General features: G+C 36.8%; 1 long non-coding RNA gene across 1 annotated transcript in view; it reads left to right on the forward strand.

Annotated features, from left to right (window-relative positions):
• The window catches only part of LOC138990407 (uncharacterized), a 182,637-nt gene that overhangs the window by 48,278 nt on the left and 111,258 nt on the right, over positions 1–23,101 (forward strand). The gene's annotated exons all lie outside the window — the stretch shown is intronic.

Raw genomic sequence — 23,101 nt, forward strand, 5'->3', positions numbered from 1 at the left:
ATACTTCATTTCCTTCTAAATAGTCTATGGGGAAGACAGAACAAGCATTCTCAGTTTTAAACAGATAAAAAAATTGAATCTGGAAAAAGTTAAGATGACTCATTCATGGTCCTAAAACCAGGAGACAAAAGAGCTGAGACTCAAAGGGGAATGTTTTGAAACAGTACAATATACAAATACATCTTAGTTCAGGCTGTCATACAAAATACCATAGACTGGGTGACTTAAACAACAGAAATGTCTTTTATCACAGTTTTGGAGGCCAAACATACAAGATTAGAGTGCCAGCATGGTCAAGTTCTGGTGAGGACCCTTCTTGGTTTGCAGATGGCTGCCTTGAAACTAATCCTCACATGCGGGGTTGGCAAAGGGAGAGAAAGACAGAGAGTGCATGTGAGCAGGCTACTTGGTGTCTTCTTCTTATAGGGGCACTAATGTCATCATGAGAGCCCCACCCTTCTTAACCTACTTCCCAAAGACTCCATTTGCGACCATTATACTGAGTGTTAGGGTTTCAACATATGAATTTGTGTGTGTGTGTGTGTGTTGGGGTGGAGGGTGGGGACACAATTCAGTCTAAAGCACAAAAGTAAAATAAACAAAAGGGAAAAGAAAATAATCATAAGCAACTATAGAATACTATCTAGCCTTTAAACTATTTTAGAATAATTCTGTTTGCTTTGCATTTATAAAATGCAAGTCATCAATTTTGGTAAAACAATACATGTATTTTTAAATGAAAATTCTATATAAATGTGATATTGGTGAATACTGTAAGATGCTTTCTTCTCTCCTTTTTTATTCAGATCAGCAGGGAATGTATATTGTTGAGAGGTAGTTTTGGCTTACTCTGTTTGTGTGTTTTATTATTTATCATGGATTTTCCCCAGACTTTGAAGGGCCTGGTAGGTGGTGCTTTACAAATAAGGTGGCTTATTTGTAAGCCAAATTATGGTTCCATGCACAGATGATCAGCGGGAGCAATTAATTCAGCAGGAGACTCCATTGTGATGAATCTTGAAAAAGGCTTTTGTCCCCAACTTGAGGACTTGGACTAAATGAATTTCTTAGAGTTGTGCTAAGCCCTGTGTTTCAGAGGGAAATACTTAAGGTAGTTTAGGATATTTGCTAACTATGAATGAAGAGTAAGTAGAGTGTTTGGAAAGAAATCTTATTGTATTAGATTTGTTATGATATGAAGTAGTAAGAAGACATTAATATAAATAGAGGAGGTTTTAAAACTTTTATTGTGAATGTCTTATTCTCAATTTACATGCTTTATTAAAGTAGTCACAGCAAAGGGATCAGCAGTTTTATTTACTTATTTATTTAATATATATTGTACTTATATAGCACTTACTCTTTGCTAGGTGCCTTTTTAAGCTATAGCAATCCTATGAAGCAAGAGCTATAATCCATGCTATACAGTTGATGAAGTATCTTGCCAAGGTCATACTTAGCACTCGTATCTCACAAACCAAATGCAAAAACATTGTATAGAATTAGAATAATTGTGCTTAAGAGAAAGGACAGATAATCTTTCCAATAATAACGTATTCCCACCTATCTTGAAAAACTCTCAGGATGTCCTTGAGAAGAGGATTTTACTCCATGTTCAAATATTGTAGTCTCACACACATTTAGTTAATGTTAACTCAAACCATGTGTGACGGGCTTCCCAGGTGGCTCAGTGGTAAAGAATTCACTTGCCAACTCAGGAGACTCAGGTTCCATCCCTGGGTCAGGAAGATCCCCCGGAGAAGGGAATGGCAACCTACTCCAGTATTCTTGCCCGGAAAATCCCATCAACAGAGAAGCCTGGCAGGCTACAGTTCATGGAGTCCAAGGAGTTGGACACTTAACAACTGAGCATGTGTACAAACCATATGTGCTAAGCTGGAGATTATTCAGAGTGAGTACCTTATGTGAACTGCTAATCTGCTGTTCCTTCCTTCTAACCCAGTTTCTCCAGGCATCTTGCCTTGACAGTATCATTCTAATATCTAAAATTATGAATTTTTCATATACCATAATTCTTCACATAGTGGCCAATACATTCATCAGGTGCTCAGTTGAAGAAAGAACAATATGTTCCAATACTAGGAAAAAAAACCTGACTTAGATTTAGAGAAGGCAGATGGGTCTTCAATGTTTCACCATTTTAAAGGATTTTTAAGGGTAATTTTTAACAAAATGCGATTTTTCTGATATAAACATTTTAAAAGCCATCACCTCCCCCCCCCTTTTTTTTTGGCCACACTGCATGGTACGTTGGATTTTACTTCCCACACCAGGAATCAGGGATGGAATCTGTGCCCCTGCAGCGGAAGCACAGAGCCCTAACCACTGGACCGCTAGGGAATTCCATAGCTAGCTATTTTATAAAGTTTTGGGGTCCATTTTCTCGTAATGAGTTGTGCCTTTGTATTATTGATTTAAATGAAGAGATACAGATTTAAGTATGGATACTGATATAGATTGACACTTTGGAAACAGTTTCTTCGTTAGAAATATGTATGGCAATTAATTCACCCTTCTGTGATTTGCCCTTTCATTCTCTTTTTGGTGTCCTAAGTGGAATGGAAGATTTACATTTTAATGTATAGAACTGTATCATGTTTTCACTCTATAGTTATCATTTTGGGGACCTGTTTAAGAAGTTTTTGCCCACTCTAAGTTTATGAAGAATTTCTTCTAGATTTTATTCCAGAAGTTTTATAGGTTACCTTTCACATTTAAATCTAGAATTCTTCTTTAGATTTTTGGATGTGGTGTGAGCAAGATATCAAATTCCTTTTTTTTGGAAGTACAGATGTAAAACTGTCCTAGTATCATTTTTGATGCAATTCTTATAGCAGAATTTCAAAGTTTTACCTTTTTTATGTTGTGGTTGGCGTATATAAAAATACAGTTGTTTTAAACAGTGACCTTATATTCTTGGACTTGAAAAATTAATTTATTCAATTCTCAAAGTTGGTAGAAATTTATGGATTTTTAAAGTGCACAATTATAACATTTTCAAATGACAATGATTTTTCTTCATTTTCAAACCTTATTTATCTTCTATTGCAGTTTTTAGAACCTCTAGGATAAAAGTTAGGAGAAGTAGGGATAGGATTGCCTACTTCTCATTCTTGATCGTAGAGAAAAATTTTTCAATAATTCACCAACAAAAGCCATGTTTGTTATAGGGTTTTTGAAGAGGCTTATTAGCATATTAAAGAGCTTCTCTCCTATAAAACATTTTTGTACATTTATTTGTTTATTTTTATTGCTGATTGCAGTGAAAACATTGCATTTGATGATGCTGTTTAGTTACTAAGCCATGTCTGACTCTTTGCAACCCTGTGTGGTGTAGCCCTCCAGGCTTCTCTTCTCATGGGATTCTCCAGACAAGAATACTGGAGTGTGTTGCCATTCCCTTCTCCAGGGGATCTTTCCAACCCAGGGATTGAACATGCATCTCCTGCATTGGCAGGTGATTCTTTTGCCACTGAGGCACTGAGGAAAACCTTTATGCATTTACTGAACCACTTGTATTCTTCTCCTTTATTTTGTTATTGTGGAAAATTATACTGATTGATTTTCAAATGTGAAATCAATCTCATCTTTCTGATGAGAGTCATGATATGTATTATCCTTTATATATATTTATATAATATATAATTTATAATATTTATAATTTATATAAATATATAATTTATATAATATTATATATTACCCTTTATTGCTAAGTTAGATTTGACTTATTATTATATTATATAATTTATATTATATAATAATATATATTATATAATTTATATAATATTATATATTACCCTTTATTTATTGCTAAGTTAGATTTGCTTATGGAACTTGCATCGAAGCTCAGTAGAGATTAGCTTTCCTAACTTGTATTGCCCATTAAATTTTGCTTTATAGCAAGTGACCTAAATAAATGAGTTGAGAAGTTTCCTTTTTTTTAACTGTTGGAAGATATCACTTTGCTGACAAAGGCCCATGCAGTTAAAGCTATGGTTTTTCCGGGAATTATGTGTAAATGTGAGAGTTGGACCATAATGAAGGCTAAACACCAAAGAATTGATGTCTTCGAATTGTGGTGTTAGAGAAGACTCTTGAGAGTCCCTTGGACTGCAAGGAGATCAAACCAGTCAATTCTAAAGGAAATCAACCCTGAATATTCACTGGAAGGACTGTTGCTAAAGCTGAAGGGCCAACATTTTGGCCACGTGATACTAAGAGCTGACTCGTTGGAAAAGACCCTGATGCTGGGAAAGACTGAAACAAACAGAGAAGAGGGTGGCAGAGGAAGAGATGATTAGATAGTATCACTGACTCAATGGACATGAATTTGAGCAAACTCCTGGAGACAGGGAAGGACAGAAGAGCCTGGTGTGCTACAGTCCATGGGTTGCAAGAGAATTGGACATGACTTCACGATTGAGCAACAACAAGTAGAAATGATGTGCTCAGTCATGTATTTGTTCATTTAAAAATGCACTGGCTGTTTAATCTTGCCAGATAATATTCCTTATTAGGTAAGTTAATGATGGATGAGACAAATGAGGTTTCTTAAATTCATATTCTTTTGGAAATGGTTTGACTAGAGATAGACACAAGTAGTGCATGTGGAACATATAGTAATGGGATCATTAACAGAATTATAAATACCATGAAAAAACAAAAGAAGGGGATGGGATACCTAGAGACTGGGACTGGGATGAGTCAGGCAGTTGTAGACTGAGTACTATATAGTTAGGAACATTTCTGCAGAGGTCATATTTGAGCTGAAAAATAAATGAAAACAACTGGCCTTCTACAAACTTAGAAACAGAAAATTCCTATAAGATCAGCAAATAAAAGGCCCTAAGATAGAAATTATCTTGGTATATTCAAGGGACATACAAAAATCTAGAGTGACTTAAACATAGAGAATTAGGGGCCAAGAGATATGGCTCAGATCATGTGTGGACTTGTGGACTATGATTAGGGGGTTGAATTTTATTCTAATGCAATAGAAATCCATTAGAGGGTTTAATATAAGGAAACACATATTATGTTTTAAAAGGTCATTCTGGCTGTAGTACTGAGAATGATTTACAGAACACTGGAGAGAAGTAGGGAGATCAAGTAAGGGGGATTGTAGTATTACTTTCCAGCTAAATATCATAGATTTTACACTTATGTTTACCTTTTTTCCCTCCTGTAACTCCGTTAAAATGATAGAGAAGGAACAAAAAGCAGTGAATTCAGAAAAACAACAATAACAGCAATCATGGAATAAGAGAGGACTTTAGCTACACTATAAGTATTGAGCAGGAGAATGGACGCTTATTCTCTGGAGCTTTGAGTGTCATCTTGAAGAACAGTGAGACTAAATGAAAATGGTTTTTTTTTTTTTTTGAATGGTAAAGCTTCCAGCTCTCTTCCTTCCTCCCTCATCTGAGATTACTCCTAGACAGGCTTATTCTCTCCATGCAGGAAATTGGAGCATTCATCTCTCAGGAAATTTAGCAGCTCAAGATTTTGTGTTGATTAGATTTTAGTGAGAGACACCATTTAGCATCTTCTTACACTTTTTATCTAATTGAAAGAATTTACTGGGTGACCTGAGAACATTTAAACTACTCAGAGGCTTTGCTAATGGTTATTACAACTATATTCTCACTTTAATCCTTGCTTAAATTGAATTTCAATGAGCTTTCCTTATTTTAAGACTTTCTCAATTTTATATTTGTCTATGTTTGACAATCAGTTATCTCTCCTAATGTAACATGTCTTCACATTTCTGGACTCATTTTCTTTTATCTGTTTCATTCCTACTTGAAAGCTGGACAGTTCTCTTCTGATCTCAACTGTTTCATGCAATAACTTGTCAAATACTGCTCACAGAAGTCTATCACAAAATTCAATTCTCTTTTTTCTACTGCTGCCTTTGGAACTACAGGCAGAGGTAGGAAAAATATTATCAGTGATAATACAATCTGTCTCCCAGTTCGTAGTTGTACAAATATTTGCAACTACATGGCAAGAATCATCTTTATTGCCTCTGAGATCAACTTCTTCTCTACCTGCTATCCAACCACTAAGCCAACATACCATATTAGATGTTCATTGTTATAGCAGTGCCCCACTTGTGGTACCAAATATATGCATTGTGGTAACAACCAATCCCCATATCTGGCTGCCTAAATACAACTAAGCTTTTTTTTATGCTCATGTAATATCTGCTGCAGGCCCACACTTTTCCCCAGGGTAGCTATTTTCTATTTATTGGCCTACTATTTCAAGCTGCTTTGGTCTTCATATCAGTCCTTGCTGCCACTACCAATACACATTCTACCATAATAAGGAAGAGAGGCTGGAGATTTGATCATGTTATTTAAATACTTTCATCTAGAAATGATGAGTCATTTTCTCCCAAGTTATTTGTCAAAGTAAGACCTACAGCTTGCTAACTTCAAGGGGCAGGAAAGAGCAGTCTTGTGTCTGCAACAAGGGAGGAATCAAGTATCACTCGACTAGTAATGACTGCCACAAAAGATATTTCATCTCTTCAAAAAGAAAGGGATACTAGAAATAAAAGTATATTTGGAGAATAAAAAAGAGACCTTGGAAAAGAAGTTGGAACAGAAGATTTTAAAAATTATTATGAGTATTAGAAAGATTGAGAAATTTCTGGAAAGTAGAGCAAAAACAGAGACAGGACATTTCTTGGAATTCTCTGTTCAGTTAAACTATCAATCAACTGTGAAGGTAGAATAAAGATATTTCTGAAGGTAGGATCTCAAAATGGAGAAGGCAATGGCACTCCACTCCAGTACTCTTGCCTGGAAAATCCATGGACGGAGGAGCCTGCTGGGCTGCAGTCCATGGGGTCGCTACGAGTTGGAGACGACTGAGCAACTTCACTTTCACTGTTCACTTTCATGCATTGGAGAAGGAAATGGCAACCCACTCCAGTGTTCTTGCCTGGGGAATCCCATGGACGGGGGAGCCTGGTGGGCTGCCGTCTCTGGGGTCGCACAGAGTCGGACACGACTGAAGCAACTTAGTAGCAGCAGCAGGATCTCAAAAAAAAAAAAAAAAAAAAATGCCTCTGATGCAGTCTTTCTTAGAAATTTGCAAGGAAAATTTCACCCAAACAAACAAAGGTGTAAACCAGAAAGATGACATGGGTCCTGGAAACAAGGGTTCCAACATTGATAAGAAGCTAAAAGAATTCCCTGAATGAAAGTCATAGAAAACCAGTGCTGCCAGCCTAGAGAACAACCGGTCTGGGTAAGTGCTAAGCAAAAGGCTTCAGGAGTAATCTCTCCAAGAAAGACAGGAGGAAATGCAGAGACCGCCTGATCACCACATTTGAATTTGTTGAAGGGAAATTCACATTTTGGGTTGTGAGTTTAGAGGTTAATTAGTGCAGATATCCACTGATGAAGATGAGTAAACTTGTTCAGGATAAACAAAGTATTCATGAAAAGACACATCATCATAATTTACAATATTGCCAGTTATGGATAAGGTTTATAAAATCACAGTAGCATAAACACAGTATTTGTTTGTACCCCAAATTATATATACATACACACATGTATATAAATGTATATATAATGTGGCACAGGGAATAGAAATATGTAGTATTATAAAGGATTAAAATAATTTTCTTCTAGCAAGTAGATATCTAAAGCTGACAAAGAAGAAGTACATCGTTTTAAAATGTGGCAACAAATACCAGAAGGAAAAATTGGAAGGACCAAAAGCAATTGACTCTCTGGTATGGCAGTTAATAATTGGAAGAGTAGATTTCTAGTTTTTATTGTGAGTCTAACCTAACATTTAAAAATGTGTACTATTAGGAGGATCATCAGTAATCAAGAAAAGATATTGGCTTGGATTGGAATGATAATAATCAAGGTAGTAAAAAAAAAAGCATGTCCCAGATTCTGGATATATTTTGAAAGTAAATGACAGTTTACTGTCAGTTTGGATGGCAAAGAGTTAAGGAGAGGAGCTAGTTTTCAAGGGAGTAGGAGTTCAGTATTGAATGTGGAGAGTTTGGGGTGCCTGAACTTCTAAGTGTGGAGGATGGGTAGAGAGATGGCTATATGAGGGGCATTTTCAGGGGAGAGGTCTGGACAGGAGATTTACATTTAGGAGGCATCGGGTGTTAAAACTATGAGACTTAGGGAGTTAGGAAGCAGTCAAGGATTGAGTCCTGGGGTACTGTGAAGGTTAGGAAGCAGAGGAGGGCACAGTAAAGGAGTATGAGATAAGGCAGCCAGGGAAGTAAGAGGAAAATCAGGAAGACTTTGGTGGAAATCAAATGAAAAATATTTCAAGGAAGAATGAGGGTCAAATGCTAACAGTAGATCAAATAAGATGAAACCTGAGAATTGACCACTGGATTTGACAATATTCGTGAAGTGGTTAAGTGAAGGCTATATAAAAGTGCTCATCCAGTGCTAAATCTATATTTCATAATGTATAGTAGATTTAGATAATAAATATAAAGTCTATTAAATAATATATGTTCATGATATAAATTTTAAAAATAGAGTTCATTTAAATATAAAAAAGTTCATTAAATATAAAAAAGAAAATATAAACACCCAACAAATAAGGAGGAAAAAAAATGTGAAAAGAAGCACTGTTATTAGTCCAGTACAAGGGATGATAGTAACTGGAAATAGGGAAGAGGCAGTGGAGATGGGGAGAAATGGGTACAGGTGATATGGACATAGGCAGAGAGCAGGCTTGCTGACGATTGGCTGATAGGTGTGTGAGGAGGTTATTGAGATTGACTCAAAGATGAGCTGTGTGAGTCTTTTTACTCAGCACCTCTCAGAAATAACTCAAGAGTATTCTCCGTGCATATTTTTCAATGAAAAGTTTAATTTTTCTTAATTAAGGATAATAGTTAAAATATATTTGTTTTGAAAACAGGTTTACTACCAAAATGGCTGTCTTAAACATTTGTATCGTTTGTATGCATGAAAATGGGTTGCTCTTATCCATTCTTCCTCTTGGTGATTACACTTTCCATGGTATAATTCTTGTTTTCTTTTTCCAGCATATTTCATTGCTTAGCCAATTATTCAGAAAACTTCAATGTATCTTGGAGTTTTTAAAAGAAGGGGAAACTTATTTGCCATTATACAAAAACTAAGATATCCTAGCAATCTTTTGCCATCTTATTCTAATCTTTAGAATAAGAACAATGTAGTAAAATATTTATTTTAAAAAGGTAATTCTTAAAACTCTTTCATTTAAATATCAAGGTCCTAGGTAAGGGGAAAAGGGACATATAGCAGAAACTTATTAGCTTAATTCTATTTTAAATAATTTGAAATTGGCTTTAACAGTGCTCTAGAATTTTTTTTTAGTGTCATAATGAGTCAAATTTTATAAAATAAAAGTAGAACCTTTCTTTTTTGGTAATCTTTTATATGTTGTTCAGTGAGAGGGAATGCAAGAAATGAGGCCCATATTCTGATACTAACCAGAAAATTAAGCAAACATGTTTGAAGCTTGGTATATTGATACTGTGTTTTGCAGACAGGGGCACTTCAGTAATAAGAAGGCTGTCTCATAAACAGGCTATGGACTTCCTAATCCATACTTGTTGAAAGGTCTCCAGCACTAATAAATTAGAAAACAGTCAAGGCTAAGTTTCTTCTGTTTATTCATTTTCGGATTAGTTGTTTGTGTTTAAGAATGGGGAAACTGCCATTTGTTCTCTCAGGACTTCAGAGTGAAATCCTGTCATTCCAGTGAACAAGCTGACCCCCATTCCTTACCTGTTTGCCATGAGTTGGTATGCGGGTCACAACAGTGAGTAAGAAGGAATCTGAAGCCAATCGATTTCTCAGTTCTGCTGGGCGGTGGTTGTGTTTCCTTTAAGAAGAAAATCAATATATTTTGGTTGAATGTCTCTCTCAAGGAAGATACTGAGGTTGATGAGACATGTAAGACATAGTGTAGTTCTCAGATAAATGTATAATCTTTGTATAAGTAAAGATAAGTCAAGTGTGCATAAAAAACAGCCAGCAATGTAGAAAGTGATGGGACAGTAACTGCTATAAGAATTCACATCCAGGAACAATTGTGATGAGTTAGCACGGTCAGGAAAATGCCCTGGGTTGGAACCGGCTATACCCTAAGTAACAGGAAATTTCAGGGATTGAGAGTAAGGAAGAGATGGCATGAATAAAGACCCCAGAGTGGTAATGGAAACAATAGTAGTGGTAATAAGTGAAGTGAAGTGAAGTGAAAGTTGCTCAGTCATGTCTGACTCTGCGATCCCATGAACTATCCAGTCCATGGAATTCTCCAAGCCAGAATACTGGAGTGGGTGGCCTTTCCCTTCTCCAGGGGATCTTCCCAACACAGGGGTTGAAGCCAGGTCTCCCTCATTGCAGGTGGATGCTTTACCAGCTGAGCCACAGGGGAAGCCAATAGTAATAATAAAACCACAGTAATAATTGTAATCAAAACTTAATAATTGTTAGCTAATCAGGACCCATTTCCTATCCTTGTCCCTAACCCTATATCCTACCATACAGGATATTTGCTGGCAGAATATTAGGAAATTTTTATAGTTCTTAGCATTCCTCAAGCCGCAAGAATCAAGCATTGTCTTAAAAAGATCTCTCTCAGAGAGAAAAACATTCCCAAGGATCGTACAAATTGCAAATTTCAATTACTTCCCAAGTACTCACAGGTCCTTTTATCTCCCAGTACACCACAGAATCACCCATAACGCTGACAAGCACACTTGGACTAGGGATGGAGAGACCGTTATCAGTAGGACTTGCAACCTTAAATCTCAATATAGAAGGTCTCTGATCTCACTTTGTGAGCCCTTGCCTCTTTTGATCTTCAACAGTGAATTCTGGCAGCATAGCACATACGTTTAAAACTTTGACTTTGACATCAGATTGAGTTAAAATTCTGATTCCATAGACACCAGCTGTATGAATTTGGGCAAATTACTAAGTGCTCTAAGCTTCATTTTCTTCATATGGAAAAAAAGGATAATAATAGTCACTCTTCATTGTTTTCTGGAGATTTAATGAGATAGTTCATAAAAAGCAGTGTTAATCACAAAGAAATACTTTGTCCCTGTTGACTATTTTTGACTTCGGTCTGATAAAATGTTTAAATCAGATAGATGGTGGGTGAAGTATTTGGCATAGAGCCAAGGTCCTTAGCGCACACTCCACAGATAGTAACTGTTTTGCTTATTGTACTGTGGAAGTGTTCTTATCTGACTTACATTTAATACATTTGTCAGATTGACCAATGCCCTCTATTTCCTTTGCAGAACATTTTGACTGATGATCTTGAGATTCCATGGCTATGCCAAATCAGATCAGCTCTCACCAGGGGTCCTGATGTGTTGCATGCTTCTAAAAGATGAAATGTCTTGTTTTCAAACCTGTTTCTCAGTTATATTTGTTATTATTATCATGTAATCTAAGTGAGTTATTTTGTAAACCAATGAATCATGAATGTGGAAAGAAAGAGAAACTTCTGCATGAATCTAATTGAATACTTTGGGTACATTTGATAAAGGCAAGTTGTTAAAAATTGTGTCAAATTAGTTGTGGGCAAGCAAGTGTAAAAAATAAAAAAAAATCTTATAAAAACTTAAAAATTATTCTACACTCACATTTCTTCCCAAGAGGTTTATAATTATTGGTTCACTTTAAAGACACATTGTATTGTGGTATACTTTATGATATGGAACTGGGGTAAATGTGGAATTTATCTGGTTCTCCTATAAAAATAAAGAGATTGCTGTTCTTGTTTATTTAAAAATTGCTATGATATACATCCTACATATTCTGTATTTGGCTTGAATTTCTGAAAATAGGAAACAAGAGATGGGATACTGTGCTTTTCTTTATGATAGTGACCTTTTTGTAAAGTGTTCCAGTCAGCTCCTGAAAGGAGATGAATGCACTGTGGTTATATAGAGTCTTCTATTCAATGCAGGGCTTCAAATTTAGAACTTTTCTGGTTTAGAAACTATAAATTATTTATGGCGTATCAAGCTTTTTAAACCCCGTTTATGACAGGTTGGGATTTTTGCCAATCTCCGTTGAAACAGTCTAAATAATTTATCTTGTGTTCCTTCAACCTACAATACATCCTGAAGCTCAAGAAATGTTAAATAAGTTTTATTTTCTTCTCCGCTATGCTGAGGTCAGGGAGGTTAAGCGCTTAGACATTCTTTGAACAATTTTTGGTCCCTTGTCTTTTCTCAGCGTGCTAGATTTCTTTTTTTATTCTCATATCTTGCCTTTCTTTTATATGACATTTCCACTTCATTGAACTTTTTTTAAAAAAGAGTCTTTTATCTCCCATTAATTATCCATACTGAGTTTCTGTACATTGTACTTCTAGTTATAAATAAGAGAATATCTTTGCAAGCAAAGAATTCAATTAGTTTTAAATCCCAGTATGTTCTGAGAGTATGAACAGTGCATTAATCTGATTTGATTTTGCTGAAATGTATGAAACATTAATGATAAACATCAAAAGAGTTCAAGGTTTAGTTAAATCCCTACAAATAGGGCATTTATTTGAATCTATTTTCAACATGTTAAGTATGAGATAATGCAAATATAGATAGCTCTTGTTTTTTTTTTTTGATATCTTCATTCAACAGTGTTTTCAAGATTTATTCATGATATAAAAATAGATTCTTTTTTAATTTCAAAATCTATGTAATGAATATGCCACAATCTGTGTATTCTGTGGTTAGTGGATATTTATACTGTTTTCAATTTTTTGCCCAAAGTAACCATGGGCATCCTTATTTATTATTAGCAATTCTCTTAGGTATACTCATATAAATGGAACAGCTGAGGCAGACTGTGTTTTCTTAAATTCTAATTTTTATTAAGGAATAATTGACATATGACATTATATTAGTTTCAAGTGTGTAATATAATGATTTGATATTTGTATATATTGCAAAATGATTAGCACAATAAGTCTAGTTAACATCTGTCACCATAGATGGTTGCATTTTTTTCTTGTGATAAGAGCCTTTAAGATTGATCTCTCTTGTACTGTGATACACTTATTCACTCAGTCGTGTCCAACTCTTTGTGACTCCATGGACTGTAGCCTACCGGGCTCCTCTGTCCTTGGGAATTCTCCAGGCAAGAATACTGGAGTGGTTTGCCATGCCTTCACTCGAAGGATCTTCCCATCCCAGGGATTGAACCCAAGTCTCCCGCATTCCAGATAGATTCTTTTACCATCTGAGCCACCAGGGAAGCCCTATCTACTCTCTTAACAACTTTCAAATATGCAGTACTGTATTATTAACTGTAGTCAACATGCTGTACATTATATCCTTAAGACTTACTTACTTTTAGCTATAAGTTTATCTTTTGATCTCCTTCATCCATTTTGTCTACTTCCCATCCCTACTACTGACAGCCCTTAATCTGTTCTCTATATCTATGAGCTTGTTTTCATTTGTTTGTTCATTTTTTATCTTTCTAAGATTCTGCATACAAGTGAGATCATATGGTATTCATCTTTATCTATTTGACTTACTAACTTATTTTACTTAGCATAACACTGTCAAGATCCATCCGTGTTATCACAAAAGATTTCATTATTTTTAATGGCTGAATAGTATTTTCTTGTGAATGTATACATGTGTGTGTGTGTGTGTATCATGGTTTCTTTATCCATTCGTCCATTGGTAGACACTTTCCATGTCTTGGCTATTCTAAATAATACTTCAGTGAACATGGATGTGCATATACCTTCTTGAATGAGTGTTTTCTTTTTCTTTGGATATATACCCAGGAGTGGAATTGCTGGTCATAGGATAGTTTGAGTTCCAATTTTTGTGAAGCCTCCATACTGTTTTCCATGGTAGCTGCACCAAATTACATTTCCATCAACAGTGAAGTTCCCTTTTCTCTCTATCCTTGCCAACACTTGTTTCTTGTCTTTTTGATAATAGCCGTTATAACAAGTATGAGGTAATATCTCACTGTAGTTTTGATTTTCATTTCCCTGTTGATTAGTGATGTGCACATATAGTTTTACTTCATGATGAACCCTAATAACTTGAAACTACCAGTTTCCAGTAACTGTATAATTTTTATTAATTTTTAAAATACAGAGACTTGAGAAAAAGGAATAGGCATTTACCAGTATTTGATTTTGACAGCAAGTTCTATCAATTTTAATAGCCCTGTTTTATTAAAAAAAGAGGAAGAATTAAAAGGATGGACATTAAACATGTAAATGTGAAGTTCTTATATTCAGTAAAATACACATATGATATTCCTAGCACCATTTATTCTTTTTCTGCCATTTATTCAGCTGTTTTAGGTAATACTCTATTTTTAAACTTGGGATCCACACATCACTCATTCTCAGGAAGTGGGGTTGGTGGAGGGTTAGGGGTAAGCTGTGAGTCAGGTGTGGCTGATCAGGTCCCACTCTTCCCTTCCCTCACTGATTAGTTCAGGGATGCCCGGGTGATGCCATCAGGGCCAAATTCTTGAGAATTTCTGGAGACTCTTGAGATAGAGGATAGAGCTAAGATTATGTAAATTTCTGGTATCCTCCATGCTCTAGCTTTTATAACAGAGGAACTTGTCTGCAGATAGACCAGGAAGTAGAGATGGAAATTTCCGAGGTCTTGGTGACATGCTTTGAGCTTCTGCATCAAGATAAACCTATCCCTACAAGTTCCAATTTCATTATCATTAAACTCTCTTTTGCTTAAGGCCTTTTGAATTAGATTTTCTTTTCCTTGCCAGGAAAAAGTTCTAACTGATAAAAAATTGTCAGGAAGCATTTAACAGGAGGGTTTCTGTGTACTGTTTTGGATCTATCAGGAATTCTCTGTTCCTTATTAACTAGGAATTAAGAGGAGAGGCAAGCCTCTCCAGGGGGCTGAGGAATCCAGGCATTTCCTTCATTAGTTTTTCTATACAGTGATAAGTACCCTTTTCCTTCTTGTGAACCACACGGTAAAAGTGATTGTTTACAACTCTCTCTCTCTTTAATATGGATCGCCTATGTTTTGTAAGTCTGGAATTTTAATCTTTGTCTTTGCTGAGAATAACTACTTTGTAAGACAGTATATACACCCACACAATGTTGATTAAAACACCTTTGCTCCATCAGAGCTCTGGTCCCCCTGTCTTTCTTTCTCTTTCTTTCTCTCTCTCTCTCAGGCTATTTCTTTGGAGCGCAGAGGCCCTCTGAGTGCACTTTCCTGCCTGGGCTTCTAAGACCCTCTCGAGAAGGCGCTCTGCACCTTCACCCCATCGAGAGGGTGCCTCAGGCCTTCGTGAACAGAGCAAGCCCCTTGCAGGGGCTTTATTGACTTTCTGTGTAAACCAAGGAATATCAGCCTCTTTCTCTCTCCTTTACTTTCTCATCAGTCGACTCCGGACCACCAGGTTCCAGTCCATTAAAGGACCTCAACAAAAAATATATTCAAAGAACAAGAACATATTGTGGAATGCATTGTGGGTGCACTATGCTTTCATTTACGGATTGCTGATTAATAAATATGAAACTTTATGTCTACTTTCAAACCTAAAGCAATTCCATTTACACACACCTATTAATTAAATGGAAGCAATAGTTTTAACAGTATCTGTGTCATATTAAATTTAATACTAATGCTTATTCTTTTTAAAAATGAACTGCTTTTGTGTGCCTAGGGTATTAATTTTTTATTTCATATTGTATTTATTAGTTCCCAATGTCATTTTTATGAGAGATTGGGGTCATTTGTCAGTCTTGTGAAAAATTGATGAGAACTATGCACTCAATACTGAGAAAAATGCTCATAAACACATGATAGTGTCAAGAGCTGCATAGATTTTCCGAAGCCCATACATAGATTCCTGAATTAAGGCCTTCAGGCTTACGGTCAGAAAATGAGCCCTTGACTTTTTTATTTCTGGGACTTTCTTGAAGTTTTCTTTGTTATCTTCTATATGATCAAATTTTAGTATGTTCAAAGGATGCTTGAGAATAACATATATTTGTTTTCTTTGTATGAGATTTTTTTTTTTCTTCTTAAGTTGCTAAGTCATGTCTGACTTTTTTGGGACCCCATGAACTGACTGAAGCCCTCCAGGTGCCTCGGTGCATGGGATTTCCCAGGCAGGAATACTGGAGTTGTTGCCATTTCCTTCTCCAGGGGATCTTCCTGACCCAGGGATCCAACCCACATCTCCTGCATTGCAGGTGGATTCTTTACCACTCAGCTGCCAGAGAAGTCCCTTATATAGGTTATTGTATCCTAAATAAATCAGTTTTATTCATAGTTCAATAATTTATAAATATCTGTTCTTTTATTTTTGTGTATTTGTAATACTATTTATATATTTTGATGATGTTAATAAGTATTCATAACAGTTTTATATTTATTATTGACTTATCTTCTCTAAAAAATAAAGAGACTACTTAAAGTTTGGGTCTTTAGTTATATAATAATAATGCAATCCCTGATTTCTTTTTGTTTCTACTTACCTAGTAGTTTTTTGACTATTTTATTCTGTACAATTCTCTATTGTATCATTTTAGATATGTTTCTTGTTAGCCACATATAGTTAGATTTTGTTTTAGCCTAATGAGAGTATTTGCCTTTTACCTGAGGGATTTAACTCATTTATTTTTTATGTAATGAATGATATGCTTGATATTCTGTCATCTTGTTTTTGTCTTCTTTTTGACTTTATTTACTCTCTTTATAATGACTATGATTTTCTTTCCTTTATCTCCTGAAGTAGGTATACTGTTATATTTTTTTAGCATTAGGACAATAGTATTATGATATACAATATATTATATAACAGTATAACAGTAGTATTACAAATACACGAAAATAAAAGAACAGATATTTATAAATTATTGAACTATGAATAAAAATGATTTATTTAGGATACAATAACCTATATAAGGGACTTCTCTGGCAGCTGAGTGGTAAAGAATCCACCTGCAATGCAGGAGATGTGGGTTGGATCCCTGGATCAGGAAGATCCCCTGGAGAAGGAAATGGCAACTACTCCAGTATTCCTGCCTGGGAAATCCCATACACAGAGGAGCCTGGGGGGCTACAGTTTTTGTTTAACAAACCAGCTTAAAATTAAATGTCTCAAAACAATATTTATTTAACTCAGAGTCAGTGAGTCATCAATGTAGAGTGAACTTCAGTGGCTCCACAGGACTCCTTCACATATTCATAAGATAGCTCTTTTTCTGGGGATTTTCTGGCTGTCACCTGTGGGGACAAGAGACTTCTAGACCAAATGTCATCAAGGAAGCTTATACTCATGGTGATGTGGCAGGATTAAAAAGAAAAGACATCTAGAGGCTAGAGTCATGGGTCATTTATTGAGAAACTACTTTCAAGGATCAGATTTGTGCCTTAATCAAGGAAGCTTTCTCTGAGTGGGGGGACCTAGAAATATTTGTTTTGCTGCATTTCAGAATTTCTGTGGACCATGACTATGGTGTGCACCTTTTATCTTTCTCTTTTTTGAGTGGGAATATCTGTTGTGTGAAACCCTGGTATGTTTCACTATTGTGATCGGGTTTTTGGAGATAGATAATTTAGCTTTTTAGATTGGAGATCTCTAGGTCAAAAGGAATGGCATTCAGATCAGATGGCTATGTCAAGATTCTGAACTTAGAGCATTATGCAGTAATTAGACTTTGGGATGTCTCAGGAAAAGTGAGTATATTTTGCCTGTGAGAGGGTTGTTAATAAGTATGGCCAGATATCAGGCTATGGTAGACTGTTGCAGAATTGGTAATAATTATTTCTCTCTCATCTCCATTCTCTTAGCAGTGTAATTTTGCAAAATTTGCCATTAGGAGTTAGAGTCAAATTTTCCATCCCTCAAGTCTAGGCTGAACTTGTAATTTTCTTTGACTAAAAAAAAATGCAGTGGAAGTGTAATCATGTTCTGGGACTGGACCTCAAGGGGCCTTTCATACTTGGAATTGTTCTCTTAGAAACTTCCTCTTGTTTCCACGTGAAAAACCCTAGGCTTTCATGTTGGCACAAGCATGATGACATGGAGAAAAGATGAGCTGTCCCAGCAGAGACCAGAGACTATCCTAAACTAGTTAGTTTCCAGTCCACCTGGCAGCTTAACTTGGATGAATCAGTGAGGCCAGTTGAGAACAGAACAACTGCCTGGCTGAACACAACCTAAACTGCTTATCCACAGAATCATGAGCTAAATAAATGGTGGGGGCTTTAGCCCAGTAGGCATTAGGGTGGTTTGTTATACAGTAAAATTTAATTGATAAACTCTTCTATTGGTTGCTTTTCACTTTCCTAAAAGGTTCTAAACTATATCATGTATTCATCTAATTTATTAAACTTTAAATCACTTTTGAACCTTACTATGAATAATAAAGTATCAGATACATATTATCATGTTTTTATTTAGATTTTATTCCACATATTTAACTGATACCAGTGTTTTCCCATAGACCTCTTGTATCCTAGTTTTCTTAACAAGTATTTTTATTGATCATTCAATTGTGTAGAGTTTATCTCTGCATATTGGCTTTTGAGAAAAGCTGATGGGTTATTGTGATAGCTTTTTAATGCCTCAGGATGCCTTTCAGTGTCTTTTGTGCATAAACAACCTTAGAACACAATCAGTTTTCTTCAAAACTTTATAGACAGCTTCACGCTTCTGGTGGCCAGTGTCTTGGAGGAGAAAGAGTTTATAAACTTTCCTCGAACACTGGAAAACTTTTGCCTCTCTGCCTCCCTGAAATTATTTTATCCAGGTGATTTCTAAGCATGAGGCTCCATTCATCAATGTTGTATGCAACACACTGAGCCCTTTTTATAGTTTGGGAAAATGTTATTCTCTTTGTTAATTGTTACTTTGACTTCATTTGTTCTAATTTGTCCTGAAAGATACCTATTTCCTTAACTTGGACTTTTTTTTTTTTTTATCTATTGTGTTTGCAATAATACTTTCCTTACTTTTGCACATGTTCTTTTCATTCCTGGACATCTTTGGTTTTCATTCTAAATCAATGAGTTAATTTTTAGTACATTGATCTTACAATCATTTGGTGATGTCCAGGTGTAAAGTTATCTCTTGTATTGTTGTAAAAGGGTATTTGTTATGACCAATGCATTCTCTTGGAAGAATTCAGTTAGCCTTTGCCCTGAAAGGCTATTTTGTTCTCCAAGGTCAAACTTGTCTGTAACTCCAGGTATCTCTTGACTTCTTATTTTTGCATTCCAATCCCCAATGATTAATAAAATATCTTTTTTGGTGTTAGTTCTAAGAGGTCTTTTAGGTCTTCATAGAACTGATCAACTTCATCATCTTGGCATTGCTGGTAGAGGCATAGACTTGGATTGCTGTGATGTTGAATGGCTTGCCTTGAAAATGAACCGAGATCCTTCTGTCATTTTTGAGGTTGCACATGAGTACTGCACTTTGGATTCTTTTGTTGATAATGAGGGCTACTCCATTTCTTCTATGGTATTCTTGCCCACAGTAGTAGATATAATGGTCATCTGAATTAAATTTGCCCATTCATACCCATTTTAGTTCACTTATTCCTAAGATGTCAATGTTTATTCTTACCATTTTCTACTTGACCAGGTCCAATTTACCTTGATTCATGGACTAAACATTCTAGATTCCTACGCAATACTATTCTTTGCAGCATCGGATTCTTTGCAGCATTGGATTTTACTTTCATCATCAGACACATCCACAGCTAAGTGTCATTTCTGCTTTGGCCTAGCTGCTTCCTTCTTTCTGTGGCTATTAGTAGTTCTCTGCTCTTCCCCAGTAGCATATTGGACACCTTCAGACCTGGGGGACTCATCTTTGGTGTCATATCTTTTTATCCTTTTAAAGAGGTCATGAGGTTCTCACAGCAAGTATACTGGGGTAGTTTGCCATTTCCTCCTCCAGTGACTCACGTTTTGTCAGAACTCTCTGCTATGACGCACCCATCTTGGGTGGCCCTACATGGCTTGGCTCATAGCATCATTGAGATATGCAAGCCCCTTCATCAGGACAAGGCAGTGATACATGAAGTAGTGACAGATTTCCTCTTCTTGGGCTCTAAAATAACAGCAGATGGTGTCTGCAGTCGTGAAATCAGAAGACATTTGCTTCTTGACAGAAAAGCTATGACAAAACTAGACAGTTCATTTCAGTCGCTCAATTATGTCTGACTCTTTGTGACCCATGGACTGCAGCACGCCATACCTCCCTGTCCATCACCAACTCCCGGAGTTTACTCAAACTCATGTCCATTGAGTCGGTGATGCCATCCAACCATCTCATCCTCTGTCAGCCCCTTCTCTTTCCGCCTTCAATCTTTCCCAACATCAGGGTCTTTTCAAATGAGTCAGTTCTTCACTTCAGGTGGCCAAAGTACTGGAATTTCAGCTTCAGCATCAGTCCTTCCAATGAATATTCAGGACTGATTTCCTTTAGGATGGACTGGTTGGATCTGTTTGCAGTCCAAGGGACTCTCAAGAGTTTTCTCCAACACCACAGTGCAAAAGCATCAATTCTTCAGAGCTCAGCTTTCTTTACACTCCAACTCTCACATCCATACATGACTACTGGAAAAACCATAGCCTTGACTAGATGGACCTTTGTTGGCAAAGTAATGTCTCTGCTTTTTAATATGCTGTCTAGTTTGGTCATAACTTTTATTTCAAGGAGTAAACATCTTTTAATTTCATGGCTGCAGTCACCATCTGCAGTGACTTTGGAGCCCCCCAAAATAAAGTCTGTCACTGTTTCCACTGTTTCCCTATCTATTTCCCATGAAGTGATGGGACCAGATGCCATGATCTTAGTTTTCTGAATGTTGAGCTTTAAGCCAACTTTTTCACTTTCACCAAGAGGCTCTTTAGTTCTTCTTTGCTTTCTGCCATAAGGGTGGTATCACCTGCATATCTGAGTTTATTGATATTTTTCCTGGGAATCTTGATTCCAGCTTGTGCTTCATCCAGCTCAGAATTTCTCATGATGTACCCTGTATATACGTTAAATAAGCAGGGTGACAACATACAGCCTTGACATACTCCTTTCTAGATTTGAAACTAGTCTGTTGTTCCATGTCCAGTTCTAACTGTTGCTTCCTTCCTGATTTCTCAAGAGGCAGGCAGTGTGTTGAAAAGTAGAGACATTACTCTGCTGACAAAGGTCTGAATAGTCAAGGCTATTGTATTCCCATTGGTCATGTATGGCTGTGAGAGCTGGACTGTAAAGAAGGCAGAGGACTGAAGAATTGATGTCTTTGATCTATGGTGCTGGAGAAGACTCCTGAGAGGAGATGTGATGGACAGAGAAGACTGGCATGCTGCAGTCCATGGGGTCACAAAGTGTCAAACATGACTGGGTGACTGAACAAAAACAACAACAATCTTACAGTGGGTCAGAAATTCAGGCATGGCTTATCTAAGTCCTCCATCTCAGAGACTTGTTGTTCAGTTGCTAAGTTGTGTCCAACTGTTTGCGACCCCAAGGACTACTGCATGCCGAGCTTCCCTGTACTTCACCATCTCCTGGAGTTTGCTAAAACTATGTCCATTGAGTCACTGATGCCATCCAACCATCTCATCCTCTGCCGCCCCCTTTTCCCCCTGCCCTCAATCTTTCCTAGCATCGAGGTCTTTTCTAATGAGTCGGCTCTTCACTTCAGGTGGCCAAAATTTTGGAGCTTCAGCTTCAGCCTCAGTCCTTCCAATGAATATTTAGGGTTGATTTACTTTAGGATTGACTGGTTTGATCTCCTTGTTGTCCAAGTGACTCTCAAGAGTCTTCTCCAGAACCACAATTCAGAGCATCAGTTGTTTGGTGCTCAGCTTTTTTATGGTCCAATTCTCACATCTGTACATGACTACTAGAAAAACCATAGCTTTAACAACATGGATCATCAGTTTGATCATCAAAGTGATGTCTCAGCTTTTTACTACACTCTCTGGGTTTGTCAGCTTTTCTTCCAAGGAGCAGGAGGACTTCTTATGCAATTGCAATCAAGGTGTCAGGTGGAACCTGAACTCTCAACTGAAGGATGATCTGTTTCCAAGCTCACTCACTTTGTTGTTGATAGGATTCAGTTCCTCAGCTAGAGGCCACCATACTTTCCTTGTAATGTCAGCAACCACCAAGTGGCAACTGTTTTTCCTCAGAACAAGTGAAAGTGGGTCCCCTCAATGGAGCCAAAGTCTCTTTGTAACCAAATCTAAGAAGTAATATCTTATCACTTTGTTGTATTCTAATTTGTTAGAAGTGAATCACTAGGCCCAGCCTACATCTTGGGATGGGATTACACAGAGGACTGTAGTAGTGGGAGGCAGGGATCAGTGGGGGCCATCTTGGAAGCTGTCTGCCTCAGTAATTTTGTCAGGCACACAGTATTATCCTGCCCCTGTCTTTTCTGCCTCTCAATTTAGTCAGACATAAACTTATTTCTAGGGTTTCTCTTGGTTACTATTAACTACTTTAAATAATATTCTCAAAATTTATTATCCTAAAACAGTTTATCTTCCCTCTATGCCATTTAGTGTGAAGACAGCAGGGTTTTCATACTTTCATCAGATCTCTTTTCCTGTTTTCACCTCCCAAACCATCAGCATTAAATCCCAATGTACATATTGTCAAGGCTCATAAGATCTATGCTCAATTCTATAATTAAAATGGTATCTTCTGATACTGTCCATGGGTTGATTCTGTGAAATAAGAACCAATAAACTTGAGAGTCCCTTGGACTGCAAGGAGATCCAACCAGTCCATTCTAAAGGAGATCAGTCCTGGGTGTTCATTGGAAGGACTGATGCTAAAGCTGAAACTCCAATACTTTGGCCACCTTGTGTGAAGAGTTGACTCATTGGAAAAGACTCTGATGCTGGGAGGGATTGGGGGCAGGAGGAGAAGGGGATGACAGAAGATGAGATGACTGGATGGCATCACTGACTTGATGCACAAGGGTTTGGGTGAACTCCGGGAATTGGTGATGGACAGGGAGGCCTGGCGTGCTGCAATTCATGGGGTCATAAAGAGTCAGACATGACTGAGTGACTAAA

This window comes from Bos mutus, chromosome 2 (genome assembly GCF_027580195.1).
Source record: "Bos mutus isolate GX-2022 chromosome 2, NWIPB_WYAK_1.1, whole genome shotgun sequence".
Lineage (NCBI taxonomy): Eukaryota > Metazoa > Chordata > Mammalia > Artiodactyla > Bovidae > Bos > Bos mutus.